Below are 20,175 nucleotides of genomic sequence, written 5' to 3' on the forward strand. Positions count from 1 at the left end.
GAGAAACTAGGATGCTCCCTTCTGCAAAACAAACTAGGAGTCCAGTTACTTGACGAATAAAAACATATCCCCAGAGACAGAGACGAGCAGCAAGACAGCATTTCTAGAGACCAGAATACATCTGCAGGCAGATTCAGAGTCTACCGCGCCAGCGAATTCTATCTCTAGCTCCACGTGTCTTCAGGACAGTTACTCTCACCAAGCCCATCCAGAGGTCAACTCCCTTCCCAGACGTGGCCAGGAGAGGGTCTGTGACTGTGGACGACCCACATGATGATCCAGCTAACAACTTCAGGTCCAGTCACCTCCTGCTCTCACCTACAAAGTTAATCAGTCACACATGGGCACAAAACCAAGAGCCTCCACTGACGCCCTGCTCTAACCCTTTGGGCCAATCAACCAACAATCAGTGTCCTCTCTCTACCTTGGTCTGTCTCTTCTGTCTATCTAGGTCTTGGTCTTTGTCTCTGTCTCTCTGTCTCTGTCTGTCTGTCTCTCACAAACACACACAAACACACACACACTCTCTCTCTCTCTCTCTCCCGGTTTTCTTGTTTTCTCATACCGTGGTCCAAATGTTTTCTATTTTGCTTTAGCCGTCTTTTATTGCATGAATCCACATTTTGTCTCCCCACCTTGTACCTGTCTGAGACCGCCTAATGGTTCTCAAATTAGGATGTATGTACCCTGGAGGGTTCACCAAGGCTGGCCCAGTTATACTTGGAGCCAGAGGATAAACATGGCTCATCTATGAAAACTCATTTTTCTAAATGTTACATAATTTTAAACATTTTGAAAGTAGATATGTAGCAGAATACAAAATGAATGAGTTTTTCATAGCAAATATAATTTTTGGGAAAAAAAAGAGACAAAGAAATTCCATTGCCTATAGTTCCTGATTAAACTCCTAACCAGTCCTCCACCTCCTGCACCCACACCCCACCATGGGAGGGCTATGCACCCCAGTCCTGTGCCTCTTAAGAACACTTTGGTGGGAAAGTTTAGGAAGCACTAGTAATCCCTTGGGGTAAAGGATAAGAGCAAAAATCAGACCTGGGGTCAGATAGACCTGAGGTCAAATAGACCTGGGGTCAGATAGACCTGAGGTCAGATAGACCTGGGGTCAGATAGCCCTGAGGTCAGATAGGCCTGGGTCAGATAGACCTGAGGTCAGATAGACCTGAGGTCAGATAGCCCTGAGGTCAGATAGACCTGGGGTCAGACAGACCTGGGGTCAGATAGACCTGGGGTCAGACAGACCTGAGGTCAGACAGACCTGGGGTCAGATAGACCTGAAGTCAGATAGACCTGGGGTCAGATAGCCCTGGGGTCAGATAGACCTGAGGTCAGATAGACCTGGGGTCAGATAGACCTGGGGTCAGAGAGACCTGGGGTCAGAGAGACCTGGGGTCAGAGAGACCTAGGGTCAGATAGACCTGAGGTCAGATAGACCTGGGGTCAGACAGACCTGGGGTCAGAGAGACCTGGGGTCAGACAGACCTGGGGTCAGATAGACCTGAAGTCAGATAGACCTGGGGTCAGATAGACCTGGGGTCAGATAGACCCCGGCTCAGACAGACTTGGGGTCAGACAGACCTGAAGTCAGATAGACCTGGGGTCAGATAGACCTGGGGTCAGATAGACCTCGGCTCAGACAGACTTGGGGTCAGACAGACCTGAAGTCAGATAGACCTGGGGTCAGACAGACCTGGGGTCAGATAGACCTGGGGTCAGAGAGACCTGGGGTTAGAGAGACCTGGGGTCAGATAGACCTGAGGTCAGATAGACCTGGGGTCAGATAGACCTGAGGTCAGATAGACCTGGGGTCAGATAGACCTGGGGTCAGAAAGACCTGGGGTCAGAAAGACCTGGGGTCAGATAGACCTGGGGTCAGACCTGGCTTAGAAAACAGCACCCCCTTTACTAGTTGGGTGCCTTCGAGTGAGTTATTTACTACCTCTAAGCTTCAATTTCCTCATTTGTTGAATGGGATAATAACAAAATAATTGATGGAATGTTTGATCGTCGTGAGAGTCTATAAAGTTTGCAAAGCTGATTTTTAAAAATTGATTTGTAACCCATCGCAGCTTAGCTCTTGGGCTTCCATTTCTGCTGACTATGGAAAGTATTTCACCCTTCAGCGTAAGATAACTTGGTCTTTTCTAATTCAAGACTTACTTTGGGGGTAAAGATTGACTTAAATTCAAGGTTCACCCCTCTACCTTCTGGGAGGCAACTGGGTACAAGGGGATTCTTCCTGGTATTAAGATGGAGTGGTGTCCATCTAGTCAGCCCTCACCTCCTTCCGCTGGAGTTCACCTCTCTGCTGGTCCACACGTCAGCCACAGCCGCAGCCTGGGCCAGCAGGAGGGAGACAGGCCTCCTTGTTCCATACCTGGGTTGATCTAATATTGGTGGCCTCTGCTACTGTGCCTTGTTCTAGGTGGCGTGCTGCTTTCCTTAGCAGCACTCAGCTGCCTCCCAGCCTTTCAGTGTGTAGACCCTCAGTGAGGTAGCCAGGGCTCCCTGTAGCTGCGTCCAGGGGCAAAGGACCTCCAGGGCATGCACGTTGGTGTCTCAGTCATGCATCTCCCAGGGCAGCACACTGGCACTCATTCCTGGACTGACGTTCACACTTTCTCCACTCAAGGGGCTGGTGTCTTTGTGTCATCAGGTATTACCAGTACAAGAAAAATATGATAAACAAAATTAAATAGAAGTCTTGTGATCGAAAGTGAAATAGCTACTGCCAAAAAAGACAGACAGAGAACACTTCTAAACTTGAAACATATACAAATCATGCCTTGAATTTGACTCTTATCTCTAGGTATCATGAGAATTAACTAATGTTGCACTTCTGGAGAATATAAGTGATATATAAATGCTAAACAATTTACGTTTGCCTAACCACTTAGGATGCGTACCGAAATACTGTGCAATACTGATCTTCTAGAAGATTAATCCCCCCTAAAAGCAAACGACTTCCACAGTGGCTTGATAAATGACAAGGAAATGGCAGCTTTATGACTCTCATACTGATGTTCTGTGCTACGATGGAACAAATATTAAAAGAGAAAAATCTATCTTTATCTCCAGGATAAGATTATGGTGCCTGGGTAGCCGTTCCTGGCTTTCTGAAGAAAGCCATACCAACCGAACAGCTTTCCCTGAAGGCACTGGCACAGGAAGAAATGGGTTTGCTATTTCGGTGAACATTTCATGAACACTTAGATGCTAGTGCTGTGCTACATGTTGGGAATACAAAGGTAAATAAAGTGATTCCTGCCCTGAGGTCGCTTGCCCTCACTTGATATTTTGCCTTTGTCCTTTCTCTATCTTGCCGTCCCTGGGACTCTCCCAGTCTCCCCAAACTCAACAACCTGGCAGTCATCCGGCACCCCTCCTTATCCCTCAAATGCCAAATCCAATTAGTCACCAAGACCCAGGGTCCCTCCCACTTGGTTGAGAGTGGCCTCTGAGGCCGTAACTCCCCGACACTTCCAGGCTGCCTTGGCACTGGAGAAGGCCCTGAGGCACAGAAGCAAGGAGGACCTGAAGCTGTCCTCTATAGCCATGGCTGAAATCCCAAGTAGACCCAGGGATGTGACAAGGGGCACCCAAGTATCTGCTCTACCAGTTGTGCTACTCAAGGAGGACCACCAAGCAGAGAGATGACGAAAGGAACATTCAGTGGGGAGACAGTGAGGATAAGGAAGGATGGAGGAAAAAAGAGAAAGAAAGGTGGTAGGAACATGGACAGGAAGGAGACAGAAAAGGGAAAGAGTCCAGAAGCCAAGTGAGAGGGAACAGTTAGGACCCCAGGAAAAGCTCAGTCTCTCTGCTGATGAACGAAGAGCAGAGAGCAGATTTTCAGACAAATGGGATAATGCCACTTAATGAAATAGGGTTAGGAGCTCTTAGAGGCCTCCAGTATTAATTCAAGCAGAGTAATGGAGGTGGCAGTCAGGAGGGTATTAGGAAACACAGTTGAAAAAATTGGGGGAAAAAAAAAAAGACACTGGGTTTCACCCACAAATATGGTCACATTCTGAACAGAAGAATCTGAGAACCTTCAGTTTGAAATGTGCAACTTCAAGGAAGGATAAGCAAAGGCAATGACCTGGCTCGTATGTCCCACAATGACTGGCAACCTCTACTGCTAGAAAAAGTGTCTTCCTGCAATGGTCTGAGATTCCTAACGAAATGTGACTGGGGGGTGAGAGTCGGGGAGGGAGCTGGCACCTGGAAGTTCTCTCTCCTCCAAAGCCACCTTTCTTATCAGCTCATGGATGCCTGTAGTTCCAGTTTTGTTGGTGGAAGGGAAGAAATGAGTGACCAGGTGTTGAATGCCAATCCCATGCTAGCTCTATGCCAGGGGATTTACATACATTAACTCGTTTACTCCTCATGGCACCCTCTGAGGTAAAGATGTCTAATTCCCATTTCACAGATGAGAAAATTAAAGCTGGGAGTGGTTAAGAAACACTTCCTATATCACACAGCTAATAAGAGGCAGAGCCACAACTCAAGCTCTGTCTTTCTGTACCAATGTCCCCAGTCTTTCCCCTACACCACGTTGTGACCATCGGGCTTAACACTTTACCTCCTGGGAACAATGGCAATACCCCTAAAAAGAATCACACACTTTTAGACGTCACTAGCTTTGCTCGTTCATTCAATACCTGTCTATTTAGCACTTCGTTGGATTCATTCATTCACCAGGTATTCACAGAGTCCGACTAATGTGCCAGGCACTATGCTTTGGGGATAGCACAGTGAATGACCAGCTGTGATCCCTGTGCCCTGGTGGGGAAAAGGGACACAAGACAATTAAATTAAAGAATTACAAATTGCAAATTTGGAATGTACTATGAAGGAAATAAACAGGAGGCTGGGTCAAAGGGAAATAGGGAAAGGGTGGCCCACATTGGAAGTGACATTCAAGACAAGCTCTGTCGAATGAGAGGCTCAGGCATGGAGCTGGGAGAAATGGATTCCAAGCAGCAGAAATAACCCATGAAAAGATCTGGAGCATGAAACAAGCTTAAAGAAAGCTCAACTGACTGGACAATGGTGGGTACAGGAAGCAGGGGTGTGCAAGGTGCTTGAGAAACAGGTGGGGGCCCCATCCTGCAGGGCTTTGTGTGCTCTTTGGGGACTCTGGGTTTTGTGCTGTGTGCAAAGGAAGCCGTGAAGGATTATGATCGGAGAAGGAATGTGATCCAATTATGTTTCTAAAAGATTTCTCCGGCTGCACATGGAAAACAGACTCTCAGAGGTCAACGATAGAGACAGGGAGAACTGTTAAGGAGGCTGCTGGAGTATTCTAGCAAAGAGACCAAGATGGTCTGGATTAGAGTGGTGGCAATAGAGGTGGAGGGAAGTAGTTGGCTCTGAGATCCTTTGGAGGCTGAACCAAAAGGACTTGCTCACAGATCAGGTAGGGGAAGTGAAGACAGAGGTGACTACTGGGTTTCTGCCGGAGAAATTAGATGGATGATGGAGTCGTTACTGAGGTCATAGCTCACAAAGGTCACAGAGCTAAGTAAGGGGGACTTAAAGGTAGGCAGTGGGGACTTCCCTGGCGGTCCAGTGGTTCAGACTCCACGCTCCCAATGCAGGGGGCACAGGCTCGACCCCTGGTTGGGGAGCTAAGATCCTGCATGCTCCACGGCCCAGCAGTCCAATCAATCAATGTAGGCAGTGTGATTCCCCAGGCACACTCCTAACCACAAAGGCATCTGCCTCTAGCTGGCAACAGAGATGGGTAGCTCATTCCCTTATTACTCTCCTTGGCCCTTTCCTGCCTAACTTACTGCTCTCCCTCATCCCCACAGACATCCTTGCTCAGGACCCGGGATGGCTCTTCTCCCTGCAGTGACCTTGTCCAACATGGTGATGATGCTCAGAGAGGTAACTCTCATGGCGTTGAGATTTCACATCCCCTCCACCCCCTCACAGCTACAAGGTTAACATTATCAGGACCCTAAACCTTGCTCCAAATCCCCATAGGTGCCCTAACTCCAAAACCTGGGCTGGGAATATTTAATCTTCATTTTAAACCAGACACTGATCAGATCAAACTCAGGTACTTTGGACGTAGGTTGACATGGCAGAGGAGCAAAGGGAGTAATCACTGCTGATAAAACGGAGAAAATGGAAGAAAAAGCTCTTTTAGCTTAAATTGTTTCCTATAAAACAGTTTTGAAGGTAAAAGGTACTATCTTCTTGTCAGTGTCAACATTTCTCTCGCTGGGTAAGTGAAATTATGTTTCTGTCAGTGACGAAATCTCTCCAAAAGGGAGGTGACATTTTTTTGGGTTCTGGCAAGGAAAGACTGGGTCTAATGAAACTGGTAACTACACGGACGCATAAAAGAACATTTGCATAGGAGGCAAGCAAACATCACCCCATTTCTACTGTCTGCAATGAGTGTATGCCCAGAACTCTTAAACCTTGCCTACGCTAATATGGATTAATTGACTTGATGAGTATTTTTCACTGAATTTATGCCTGGTGTTTGCGTGAGAGATAGAGACAAAGACTGTATGCTACTGCTTTCTCTCTATCACCTATTATCCAAACTCATCGCTTGACTGTCAGTGGCCAATATTCAGATGCCTTTGCTATCTGCCCCATAACCTCGAGCAGCGCCATCTTGCTGATCCAACCAGAGCCATAGTCTATCACCTGTTCATCTGAGCTCAGTTGTATCACAAAATCAAAACCAGTATAAGAGATGCCAGATCCTGCATGAGAATTCAATATTCAAGGCTCCTGATCTGAGGAGGCACTGGTTTTCCAGCTGCACTTCCTCTCCCTCTGTGTGATGGATGGCATGCCATCTGAGCCCATGAGAGTTAATGCCCTCACCTCTAAGTAGGAATCCCTAAGACCTACAGCTACAAAAAGGAACCAAAGGAACTGCTTTGAAGGGTTAAAAGCAATTGTCTCCTGGAGGAGAGAACCAAGGCCCCTTTATTTCATAGTTGCTGAGCTGAAGCCTGCAGTTTGCTTGGCATCTAGCATGAGCTTGTGCCCAGAAAACCAGAAATGACAAACAGAAGCAGAAGCACAGCTTGGGCACACATTAATATGTTTGGACTCAGAAGAGGTAGAATTCTCTAAGATATTAAGGGGCATTTTTGTCCCACCTTAGAGTACAGCTCTGACACTCTTCTCAGATCTTTTCATGGTTGATTCTTCTCAAACTAACAGTTGATCTAAGTCATGGGCACATTTTGGAAAGTTGTAAATGTGGAGCTCGAACCAAGCTAAAGTTGCACATGTATGAGAAACAGAAAAGGCTGGAACAAACAAGTGAAGGAGAATTCAGAGGGAAGAGTTTAACCATTTCCACGGATCCATCCAAAGAATATAAGCAAGTACCACTTTTATTCCCAGTCACCCAAACGAATATTGGGAATTGAAATTAAAAAGCATCTTTTCTAAATTATGCCATTATACAAAGCATCATCACATTTCCTCCCACTTCTGTCCTCTTCCTCTTTCCCCACCCTACCCTGCCTCTAAATAAATCCAATTTACAACGTAAGATGTGGCCAATGATAATACGCAACATTATTCTGTGAGCCATCAAGACAGAAAAAAAATGCTGCCAATTAAACCCTGACACACACCTTGGTTTCAGAGATGTTGAAATGTGAAAAAAGGGTTCATCTTAAAATCTATGAACCACAGCATACACACAGGCGCACACGCACGCGCACGCACACACGCACACACGCGCACACGCGCACACACACACACACATCATACGCGTCCGTGAATTCCTCTAAGCAAGGGTAGAAAAACTGTCATCAAGAACCAATTTTCCAAACAGGCTAGATTTGTGCCGCCCCTTAAAAGGAGGGTGTGGGGAATCTGAACTTTATTTTATGGTATACATTTGCTGCCTGAAGACAACTCGGAACACCATTGACAGCTAATGGACCACATTTCATATCTGAGAAATGTCTTATTTTTAAAACTGAAAGCAGAGAAAGTCATTAGGTTTGCTTTCACTCTTGCCACAGAATGGCAGGGCAATTTTCATCATACCTACTCCTTTTTTTTCTTCATTTTCCATTTTCCTCTTCTCTCTTACATTCGCCTTTATTCTTGCTCTCTTTTTTTTTTTTTTTTTACTTGAAATCTAGTTTAGGTGTCTCCATATCTCATTAATGTGGTCTGCCTCAAAGGTCCTTAATAATAACTTATTGTACATGTTTATTACACTTGATAGGAAGTAATTTTATTGAAGCCCCTTTTGTTTCTTCGTTTGCTGATAATCTTGTGTCTCCACACCAGTAATACTGTCCCTAAGAAATTAGTATTTTTAGCATTATTCTTGTTTGTTATAACCAGGGAGATGATAATGAGAATTCATGAGGCTGCAAAACAGGTACAGTGACTCCATCTCTAAAACAGCCCAGTGCCTAACTGTAATGAAGATGCTTTGTATTTATTTGGCATAATATTCCTGACACCTAATAGTGGTCATTTTCTCTCCAACACCAAGGATTTGTTTAGATCAATTACTCATTGCATTGGTTGTTTGTTAAAGCCTTATCTAGGCCACTCATACAAAAGGGGGGTGCCAATTAATTGAAGTTTAATCATTCATCAAGTCAACATTTATTAAGTGCCCGATCTTTTCCCAGACATTCTAGCAGGCACTGTGGATAGGTCTTGGCAGAAAACGGAAACATATCCGAATTAAAAATAGCCCAATGTATTTGTCCCTTCCAGCTGCTATAACAGAATACCACAGACTGGGTAGCTTATAAAGGATAAACACAGTTCAGGAGGCTAGAAGTCTGAGATCAGGGTGCCATGGTCCGATGAGGGCTTTCTTCTGGGTCACAGACTTCTTGTTGCATCTTCACATGGCAGAAGGGGCTAGGGAGCTCTATGGGATCTTTATGAGAGCATTAATCCCATTCATGAAGCCTCACCCTCATCATCTAATCACTTCCCAAAGGCCCCAACTTCTATCACCATCACATTGTGCATTAGAATTCAAAACGTGAATTTTGAAGGGAGACAAACATTCAGAGACCATAGCATCCAACAACCTCCAGACAGTTAAACTTAGCACTGTCCCTTCTAAATTTTCTCCATCTGATGAGCAATTATCACCTCCTTCTCTGGATCCCTGTTCCCCTCAACTAAGACAGCTCGAGCCTGTGCCACAAAATATATCCTTAATAAAAAAAGAAAAACGGAAGCATCATTTAGAGGCATAGCTTATTCCATTACTTATGTCTTCTGCTTCATTTCTCTGAGGCCTTCAGACAAAGACTAGAACATGTTTCAACTTTACTTTAACCATATATTATGGAAAATTTCAAACATATAAAGTAGAAAGACTAGACTATGAACCCCAAGTACTTATTCCCAGCTTCAATAATTATCAACAATTCTGCCATTTTTATTTCATCTCTGCCTTCCCCCTTTTTTCATATTGGATTTCAAAACCCAGATCTCCTACCATTTCACCCATAAATACTTCAGCATGTATTTCTGAATGACTGGGATTTTTTTCTCTTTTTAACTTCACCATAATGCCATTATCTCATTCAACAAACTTAACAAGAATTTCTAATTATCACCTCATAAACACCCTTATTTTTCCCTGATTGTCTCAAAAATGTATTTTTATAGTCAATTTGTTGAAATCAGCCTCCATAGTTTGCAAATAGCATTTGTTTGATTAGTCTTTTAAGTCTCTTTTAGTCCAAAACCGTTTTCTCTCCCTTTCTTCTCCATGCCATTTATTTTTGAAGAAAATTGGTCATTTGTCCAGTGGTTGAATGCATCCTCGTGGTGTCATCCAACATGTTCCCCTTTCCTCTGTATTTTCTATAAACTGGTAGTTGGATCTAGAGATTTGATTCCATCTAGGTTCAATATTTTTAGCCACAAGATGTTATGGACCATGCTGTGGTGTCCTATTGCATCACATCAGGAGGCACAGAATGTCTGGTTGTTGCACTTTTTGTGATAATCAGTGAGTTCAGGTGATGTCAACCTGATTCACCCACTAAAAAGTCTCCCCATGAACTTTCACCTAGTGTTTGTGTAGCCATTGATAATCATTGCCTAGAGCCACTATTCCATCAGAGATTTTTCCAGTTAATCAATCATTTCATGTCACAAGTATACCACAGAGTGAAATAATTTACCCGGGTATTGATTAAACTAAATCAGAAAAAACTACAGTTAAAACATTTTTTAAAGCACTGAAACACACTTGAGACTGTTATCTAAAAAATAAATAAATAAAAGTAGGAGAGTTCAACCTAGAGATGTCTCCTCCTCTTTTGAAAACAAAAACTCCGTTTTAACTGAAAATTTCCTAGACCACCTACTTGATAGCACTTGCCTTTTAATACCTATTGATTAGGAAGATGTAGATGATGAAAAGCTTCTAAATTCAGTGACCCACTAAACAGATTTCTAGTATATTAATCATAGCAGTAGTGTACACACCCCTGAACTATAGCAAAGCATGTGTCCTAAGGATAAAACATAATTTTAAATTATTCAAGCTGCAATCTTTCCCCCTTCTGTCTTACATCCCAAACCATGCCCTCTAAAGAGCTGATCACTGGTGGGACTGGTGGAAGGAAAACTTCTTCAGGCTGAGTGTCACAAAAAGTCTGTGGGAGTTTACAGAGAGCAAAAAACAAGATTTTCTGAACAATGTGCAACAACACGGATGGACCTAGAGATTATTGTACTAAGCACAGTAAATCAGACAGAGAAAGGCAAACACCACATGTATATGTGGAATCTAACATATGACACAAATGAACTTATCTACAAAACAGAAACAGACTCACAGACATAGAGGACAGACTGATGGTTGCCAAGGGGGAGGGCGGGTGGGGGAGGAAGGGATTGGGAGTTTGGGATTAGAAGATGCAAACTAGTATATAGAGGATGGACAAACAACAAGGTCCTACTGTGTAGCACAAGGAACTCTATTCAATATCCTGGGATAAACCGTAATGGAAAAGAATATAAAAAAGAATGCATATATGTGTATAACTGAATCACTTTGCTGTACGGCAGAAATTAACACAACATTGTAAATCAACTATATGGCAATAAAATTTTCAAAAATTAAAATTAAAAAGATTTTCTGGCCAGATTTTCTCCCCTCTCCACCCTTTGATATTTTCAAAAGAGAATGCAGAAGGCTCACATTCCTATTCCAATTACATGACTTACATACGTACGTGTCAGATATGGTGTTGATTCAGTCAACAACGTTTTCTTACAGATCTACAGCTCGAGGCAGCCCTCTTTTCTTCCCCCACTGCGGTCCACAGTCCCGCAACTGCCCTATATGGGTCTCTGGTACTTTGGTTCCAAACACTTCAACCATAGGCTCTACTGCCATCACCATCCCGCGATAATATTAACAGTACTCTCCATAAATCTAGAAGGCAAACAAGTATGGTCCCCCAGAGAAGGGCACCTTTTAAGCTAGAAGTTGGTTCCCCAAGACCAACTAGATAGCCCACAGTAGCATCAGTCCTAGTGGCCATCAAGGTAAGGAGGACAGACTGATGGTTGCCAAGGGGGACCAATGGCCTACTCTCCTGCTGAGGCCAGAAGCACACACGGTACAATTGCCTGGTTAGGCTGATTGCTCACAGACAAGACAGGAGGCTAATCTGGCCATTGACCTAAACTCTGATGTTTGCAGCACACACTCATAGGGGCCCCAGACTCAAGCCTCCTTCCTCTGTATAGCAGGCCATTTGATATTTCTGCCGACATTCTTCACTCAAAGGTATTTTATTCCACATGTCATGAAGTGAAACTTTTGAAATTGTGAAGCGATTTGTTGCAAGCAGAGCTGGCTTTACAGAGATGCTGAGATGAGGACCAGCTTCTATCCATCGATCAGAAAGAATCTGCAAAACATATTAGATGAAAGACAGCTACGAAAAGGGCTGGGGAGGCCGAGTGGACCTGAGTAGAATGCTGAGGATGGCAGCTAAACAGGGACTCCAGCTCCAATCTCCAGCTCCAATTCTGTTATAGAGCACTTTTCCCAATATTCAAAAACCAGAGGAGGGCTTCCCTGGTGGCGCAGTGGTTGAGAGTCCACCTGCTGATGCAGGGGACACGGGTTCGTGCCCCGGTCCGGGAAGATCCCGCATGCCGTGGAGCAGCTGGGTCCGTGAGCCATGGCTGCTGAGCCTGCGCGTCCGGAGCCTGTGCTCCGCAACGGGAGGGGCCACAACAGTGAGAGGCCCGCGTACCACAAAAAAAAAAAAAAAAACAAAACAGAGGGGACAACTTGCCATGATCCTAAGGGCTAAGTCTACTCTCTTCATCAAGCCTTGCCCAATATTCCTCTTAACATGTTTTTAGAACTGCTCAACCAGAACATACTCCTAAAATGCAAATCGGGGGGGGGGGAATAAAGTATCATGTTGTCACTGATTCCAGCCTTTTTAAAAAAATATTTTATTCCTTTTTTAAATAAATTTATTTATTTTATTTATTTATTTTTGGCTGCATTGGGTCTTCGTTGCTGCGCGCAGGCTTTTCTCTAGTTGCGTTGAGCGGGGGCTACTCTTCATTGTGGTGCGTGGGCTTCTCTTTGCGGTGGCTTCTCTTGTTGTGGAGCACGGGCTGTAGGCGTGCAGGCTTCAGTAGCTGTAGCACACGGGCTTCAGTAGCTGTGGGTCACGGGCTCTAGAGCACAGGCTCAGTAGCTGTGGCTCATGGGCTTCGTTGCTCCATAGCATGTGGGATCTTCCCGGACCAGGGCTCGAACCCGTGTCCCCTGCATTGGCAAGTGGATTCTTAACCACTGAGCCACCAGGGAAGCCCTGATTCCAGCCTTGAGGAATGAACCCTGACAAGAGCCACGTAGCATTTTCTTAGAGAACCACCGTGTCTTCCTCCTTGTCTCTTCCAAATGAAACTGGACAGTAATAAAGTCAGGCTCAGTATTCATTCATTCATTCATTCATTCGCTCAACATTTAATGGACAGCCCTATGCTAGGAGGTACAGCGATGAACAGGACAGATTGCTGGTCCATGATTTCCTGATCTAACCAGCGATATCGAAAGCTATGCCACTAACCTCAGAGCCTCACGGTAGGACGATGCTACAGGAGAAGTGAGTCTCTCATGCTATGGATGCAGCATTCTAACTGTTCAGTGGGCCATGAGGGAAAGCTATGCAGGGGCATGCCTTTGGAGTCTTGATTTTTGCTCCTGATTTTTTGCAGCTGCAGGTGTGGCCCTGGAATAAGAAGAGGCTGGATTCTACTTACCCTGCAAGAAACTCCATGTGTCAGCTTTCTGGGTTTTCTGTGGTCAAAGCTCTTGCCCAAGAAGGGCAGTCACCTGAGGAGAATGATTCCTGTAAAAAGAAGAGAGCGACTTAACCGAAGCTAAGACCTCCTCCCCAGGAGGACTGTGGAGGAAGAAAGAAGAAAGGTGACTCTTAACAAAGACCTATTGCAGATGGGTGCAGGACAGCAAAGATGCGATGAGAAAGCTGAAGCCCAGGCCCTATTTTATTAATTAAAATTTTTATTGCAGTACTTGTAGATTTACATGCATTGTAAGAAACACTACAGAGGAAATCCCCTGTATGCTTTTCCCAGCTTCCCCCAAAGGCAACATCTTGCAAAATCACACTCTACTATCACAAACAGGATATTGACAGTCATATAATCCACCAGACTTATTCCAATTTCCCAGTTCTACTTGTACTCATTTTTGCGTGTCTATAAAGTTCTATACAATTTCATCACCTGTGTAGATTCATGTATTCATCTCAACAGTAAAGAAAATGCGCAGCTCCAACACCAAAGGATCCCTCATCCTGCCCTTTTATGACCACAACCATCTCCCCTAACACCTAACGACCACTAAATCTGTCTTCTATTTCTAACTATTATCATGGTCTGATTGTTATATAAATGGAATCCACGATACTGGCTTCTTGGGATTGGCTTTTTTTGCTCAACATAATGCCCTGGCTATTTGTCCAAGTTGTGTGTGTATCAATAGTTTATTCTTTTTATTTCTAAGTAGTATTCTATGGCATGGATGCACCATAGTTGAACCCTTTACCTGTTGAAGGGCGTTTGGGATGTTTCCCATTTGGGTCTATTATGAGTGGAGCTGCTATGAACATTCGTTTCCAGTTTTTCCAATGCTGAGGGACATAAAATTTAGAGTCTACATTCTGGGACAGACCCCAGTGGTAAATGGCCACTGGGTGTTGGGCTCACTGTGCACGGACAGGCTGTGGAGGTAAAGCATTTCCACCCCTTAGACGCTGGGCTAGCTGCTGAGTCCCAGAGCTTCAAGGCCCATCACCATGTGGCCCCTGGTCAGCATGAGGAATGGATTGGAGGAGCCTCAGCCGTGCTGGCAGGAAAGAACGCCAGGTGTCCCCTGCTGCTCAGTGTGGCTTCTCCAACCAGGAAGTGCCTGGGCAGTGGCCGCAATGCAGATTCCTGGGCCCAACCCCAGAAATTCTGATTGGGTCACTTCAAGGTGAGCCCAGCAATCTGCATTTATATCAAGCAAACCAGGTGTGCCTCCCTTGGTTCCTCCCCCTTCCTGGTATTCACACTTTTGTGTAATCTCCACTTCAGTGTGGGTGGGACCTGTGACTCGATTCTCAGCCAATAGAATATGACACAGGTGATTAGGTTATGTTATACAAGACCCCATCTGGCTAGGAGACTTGCTCTAGAGACACTCCATGCTGGCTCGATGAAGTAAGTGGCCACGTGGGCACAGCCCACGTGCCAAAAAAACCGTCGGTGGCCTCTAGGATCTGCGGCAGCCTCCAGCCTCCATCACCAAGAAGTCATGACCCTCAGCCTGACAACCACACCTACCTGAGTGAGCTTGGAGGTGGATTCTCCCACAGCCCAGCAGTCAACATCTTGATTGCAGCCTCATGAGAAAACAAGCAGAGTAGTGCAGACACTGTGAAAAACAGTATGGAGGCTCCTCAAAAAACGAAAAATAGAGTTGCTATATGATCCAGCAATCCCGCTCCTGGGCATATGCCTGGACAAAACTACAATTCAAAAAGATACATGCACCCCAATGTTCACAGTAGTATTATTCACAATAGCCAAGACATGGAAACAACCTAAATGTCCATCAACAGCTAAAGAAGATGTGGGGTGTGTGTGTGTGTGTGTGTGTGTGTATATACATATATATATATATATATATCATGGAGTACTACTCGGCCATAAAAAAGAATGAAATAATGCCATTTGCAGCAACATGGATGCAACTAGAGATTATTATACTAAGTGAAGTAAGTCAGAAACCAAGAAGAGGATACAGCTGAGCCCTGCCCGGACTCCTGACCCACAGGAGATAACAAATACAGGTCGTTTTAAGCTCCAAAATTTGTGGTGCTTTGTTACACAATAGAAAATGAGTACATCGTGTGTTAGGAACTGAATGTTTGGGGCCTTGCATTATTCATAGGTTGAGATCGAATCCCCAGTGTGATGGTATTTGGAAGTGATTAGGTCCTGAGGGCAGAACCCTCATGAATGGGATTAGTGCCTTACAAAAAGAGGCCAGAAACATAACTGGCCTTCTTTCAGCCATATGAGGATACAATGAGACGTCATCAGTCTACAACCCAGAAGGATCTAAGACAGAACCCTGCTGGCACCCTGATCTTATACTTCCAGTCTCCAGGACTGTGAGAAATAAATGTTTATTGTTTAAGCCACCCAGTCTATGGTATTTTGCTATAGAAGCCCGAGCTGACTAAACACCAGGTGAATTCTGCTGGCTCTTGCCAAGGAGAAAGTATCAAAATCTCATTCTCACGTATAATGGAATAGAACAAGGAAATAACTTGATGTCAAAAGCACTCGACTCTGCCATTTACTGGTATAAACTTGGGTAACTTCTTCAGATCTCAGTTGCTTCATCTATGAAATGGAAATAAAAATAACTTCCTCATGGGAAAAAAATTTTCTACCCAGCAATAGATAACCAGTATACTGAGTGTTTCTGATGCAGAGTGGTGGGCCCTACCCTGGACTGTACCTTGAGAACCACGGACCAAACCAAGGTGAGGTTGAGCCTCAAGTAGCGGGCAGTAAAAACCTGCCTCAAACCAAACCCTACGGTCTTCTTTTTTTGTAAGAATCTGAAAAAGAAATTATTTATTTATTTTTTTACAATGGTGTGTTAGTTTCTGCTTTATAACAAAGAAGAACCTAGGGGTAAGACAGGAATAAAGACACAGACCTACGGTCTTCTTGACATGAAAGACCTGCTTGTCCCCTGGGGGGACCCTTCAGTTCCTCAGAAGTACTTTGGAGTTTGAGTAACAACTGTCACCTGCCCCCAGGCTGCCATCTGACTCTCCCACCCAGAGGTGACCCAAGACTCTACTTATGGAATCAAACAGCAGACACTTTGTAGTCTGTCTCCTTTTACCACTCTCTGAGGTAGTGGGGAGCTTCTGGAAAAACCTTTGGGGTCTTAAATGCCTCTACTAAGTTTTCTAGTATCTAATTGGTCACAGCATCAGCTTTTAAATGGCAAAAAGACGGACAGGTACAATTATGTGTATATAAACACATATATACATTTATCTGCCTTAGTATCATCCTCTTCCTACACACAAACACACACAGAGGCATGCAAGCACCATAACATAAGGGCAGGGAATTTTTCTTGAGTGTTTAATGATGTATCTCCTGAGCCTGACAGGTATTTGTAGGAAGGAAGGAGGGAAGGAAGGAAAGAGAGGGAGGGGAGAAGGGGGTGGGGTAGGGGGAGAGCTAGACTAATCAATGAAATTAATCCAATATTAATGGATGATTATAGTTTCCTCCTTTCACACCCCAAAGAAGTAGTTAGGAGAAATATTCCAGGGCTGAATATGGTATGGGGATTCATATTCCGAAGGCAGTTGTCCATCCCCTTTCGGGGACAGCAGGGACATCTTAACTGCATATTTATCTGTCATAAGATAGCCCTGGTGTCCTCCATCAGCCACAGTTTGCAGCCAATTGAAGACAGCACGCATATGTTTAGAAAGCCCAGCAGTGACACACCACTGTTCACCCTGAGACTTCTGCTCGTGATAATCCACTTCCTGTCAAACAGTGGATGGCCCACTGGGGAAGGGCCTTGCTGGTGCACGATAGCCATAATGGGCCAGTCTCTAAAGAGACCACCCAGTATGAAAGCTGATTAATAACAGAGTCAAGCCTGAGAGGGAAGCTTTTTTTTTTTTTTTTGCGGTACGCGGGCCTCTCACCGTTGTGGCCTCTCCCGTTGCGGAACTCAGGCTCCGGACGCGCAGGCTCAGCGGCCATGGCTCGCGGGCCCAGCCGCTCCGCGGCACGTGGGATCTTCCCGGACCGGGGCACGAACCCTGGTCCCCTGCATTGGCAGGCGGACTCTCAACCACTGCGCCACCAGGGAAGCCCGGGAAGCTTCTCTTTAACTTTCAATTTCCTACTCTGGCTGAAGACAGATGTGTAATTTGATTTCAACATGGCTTTCTGAAGCTCTAGATTTCTCGAGCAGTAAAACCAGCTTCGTGGCAATCTTTTTCCTCCTTCACCACTTCCTTAGCTCGGGGGATCAGATTCTTTCAAATCTGTCAGATTCAGACGAATCTGATGAGCTTCCTGCATTATTTACCCTCGAGTAAATGAGGAAAACCATTAACAGCTTGCCTCGGATCTCTTGGCAAATCTAACCACTGAGCACACTGATGTCCTGTTTAATCAAATAATTTATCTACACAGAATCAACATTTCTATTCATACTTCACATTAAAAAGAAGGAAAGCAAGGCACTGTCACACATTCTCTCCTTTAATTCCCAAGAGATATAAATTTGTTCTCCTCCCTCTTAAGAAAAACTTCTGAAATTGCTAGTCTTTCATTTGGAACCATCACCTCTCTTCACTCTGGGAAGTGAGGGCAGAAGAAAGGGAAGGTACTGGAACATGCACTGACCGAGGTCTGCCTGGCATGTGCTGCCTGTGTGTGCACGTGCCTGGGAGAAAAGGAAGGATTCTGTCTTGCACCAGATACCTTCCCTGCACCTTCCCCAGGCTCCCCTATTTACCCGAGGTTCCAAATGAGAGATCAGAGAGCAGCATTGAGGCAGGCTGTCTGCCTCCTGGGTTTTGGACAATGCGCTCTGACTCCCTGCCTCTGTACATTAACCAAAAAATATCAAGTGCTCATTATGTGTAAGGCACTGAATGACAAATATGTGAAGACAGAAGATCACCCAGTGGGGAGAAGGGAGTGACCCTGTGCCACACTCAGCGCTGGGCACTGACACACATTTTCCCCTTCAATTCTGACAAGATACAAATTTGTTCTCCCCTATTTAACCCATGCAGAAACTGACGCTCAGAGGAGTTAAGTAACTTGCCCAAGGTCACACAGCCAATAATGAACCCAAGCCCATCTTCTTCCTGCTACATCACAAATTATCCCTGGTCTGCTGACTATTAGCTACTTGTTCTTCCCCATGTCTTTGTTCCCTCCATTCACAAACAGTCACCACTTTATCTGGGTTTTTCTTCTTTCTATTACTACAGGATTAGGGTTACTCTCTCCCCAGATAACTTCCAAAAGGGTTATTTTATGTTACTGCTAAATTCATCCAACAAGTGCAGCCAGATTTTGGGAGAATAGGGTGATTCATCATCAAAATATGCAATGTAAACACCACCCGGTACAGCTGTACACAATGTAGGATATGAATCTTTACGTCAAGAGCTGAAAAACAGCCACATGGCACAGGGATATCGGCTCGGTGCTTTGTGACTGCCTGGAGGGGTGGGGTAGGGAGGGTGGGAGGGAGGGAGACGCAAGAGGGAAGAGATATGGGAACATATGTATATGTATAACTGATTCACTTTGTTATAAAGCAGAAACTAACACACCATTGTAAAGCAATTATACCCCAATAAAGATGTTAAAAAAAAAAAGAGCTGAAAAACAAGTGTGTGACCCCCCCCTAAGAAGAACAAATTTTGGTGGCACAAACCCTTAAAAACATAACTTTTATTTCTTCAATAGGGGTCTTTCCTTAAAACTGGAGAGATAAATAACCAAAGCAGCAAACAAATAAATGAATAAATCAATAAGGCTTCAAAGGAAGTAAGGACCATAGAGAAAAGCTAATGTGTTCTTTCTCTGCTGTCACTGATCAAATCAACAACGCTCTCTACCGCCGTGTGGCAGGGTGTCTCTTGCTCTCCTGTGCATTCACCCCTAAGAGCAATGACATTTGCTGGTTACACCCATCTGGTTTTCAGAGGCCAAGGTGGGTTGTATTTGCCTTTCCTATTAGCCTAGCAATACCTCCCTGTATTTTTTGCAGTAGATTTTCTGAACAGCAATAGGCTCTAATCAGTCTTCCTGGCTTCATTTCTCAGAATCTCACAGTCTCCTCAAGGAACATTTCAGACCTGACTTATCATCATTACCAGATGCTAAATAGTCACCAGATTCTATATTATTTATTACACCTCGTTCATTTCCCTGTTCTGGACTTATGGGTCGAATCACAGAGCATGTGAAAGACTGTCCCCACAATACGTCACGGAGACTCTACTATAATGCAGAGTCACATTTTGAAGGAAGCATTTCACCCCGCACGGAATAGCTCTGAACAGCAGCTGAGTCCTACGTCTCTTCAAGGCTCTGTCCCATATCCAGGCACAGACAGGCTCCCAAGCGGCCCCTGAGCTGCACGCCTGTCGACGCAAACAGCAGTCACTTGCCCACCTCTCTCCAGCGGGGCCAAAGCACACCGCCACGTGCCCACCCCGCCCCGCCGTCTGCTGCTCTATCACAGAGCCTGGCAAGCAGCTGTAGGAGAAAGTGATTCCAGGCCATCCCTGTGTGGGCAGAAAGCACCCAAAGGTTACAGTGAGGTGAGAAGTGGTCACAGGACTACCCTTCTGGGACAAAACGACACTCCCACTTTGACCCATTCTACAGAACAAAGAGCCCCCAGTGGTGACTCTTTGAAGGACACAGGTTGCACCCTGCCTCCCTCAGGCCTCCCAATAGGCTAGCAGTGGCTTTCTATACCTCCCAGCCCCCTCCTGTCTCACCCAAAGGAGGGAAACTCGCCTCAACCATGCACAAGTC

This window comes from Delphinapterus leucas, chromosome 8, assembly GCF_059928025.1.
Source record: "Delphinapterus leucas isolate spDelLeu-1000000601 "Yukka" chromosome 8, BTC_Dleu_Yukka2, whole genome shotgun sequence".
NCBI lineage: Eukaryota > Metazoa > Chordata > Mammalia > Artiodactyla > Monodontidae > Delphinapterus > Delphinapterus leucas.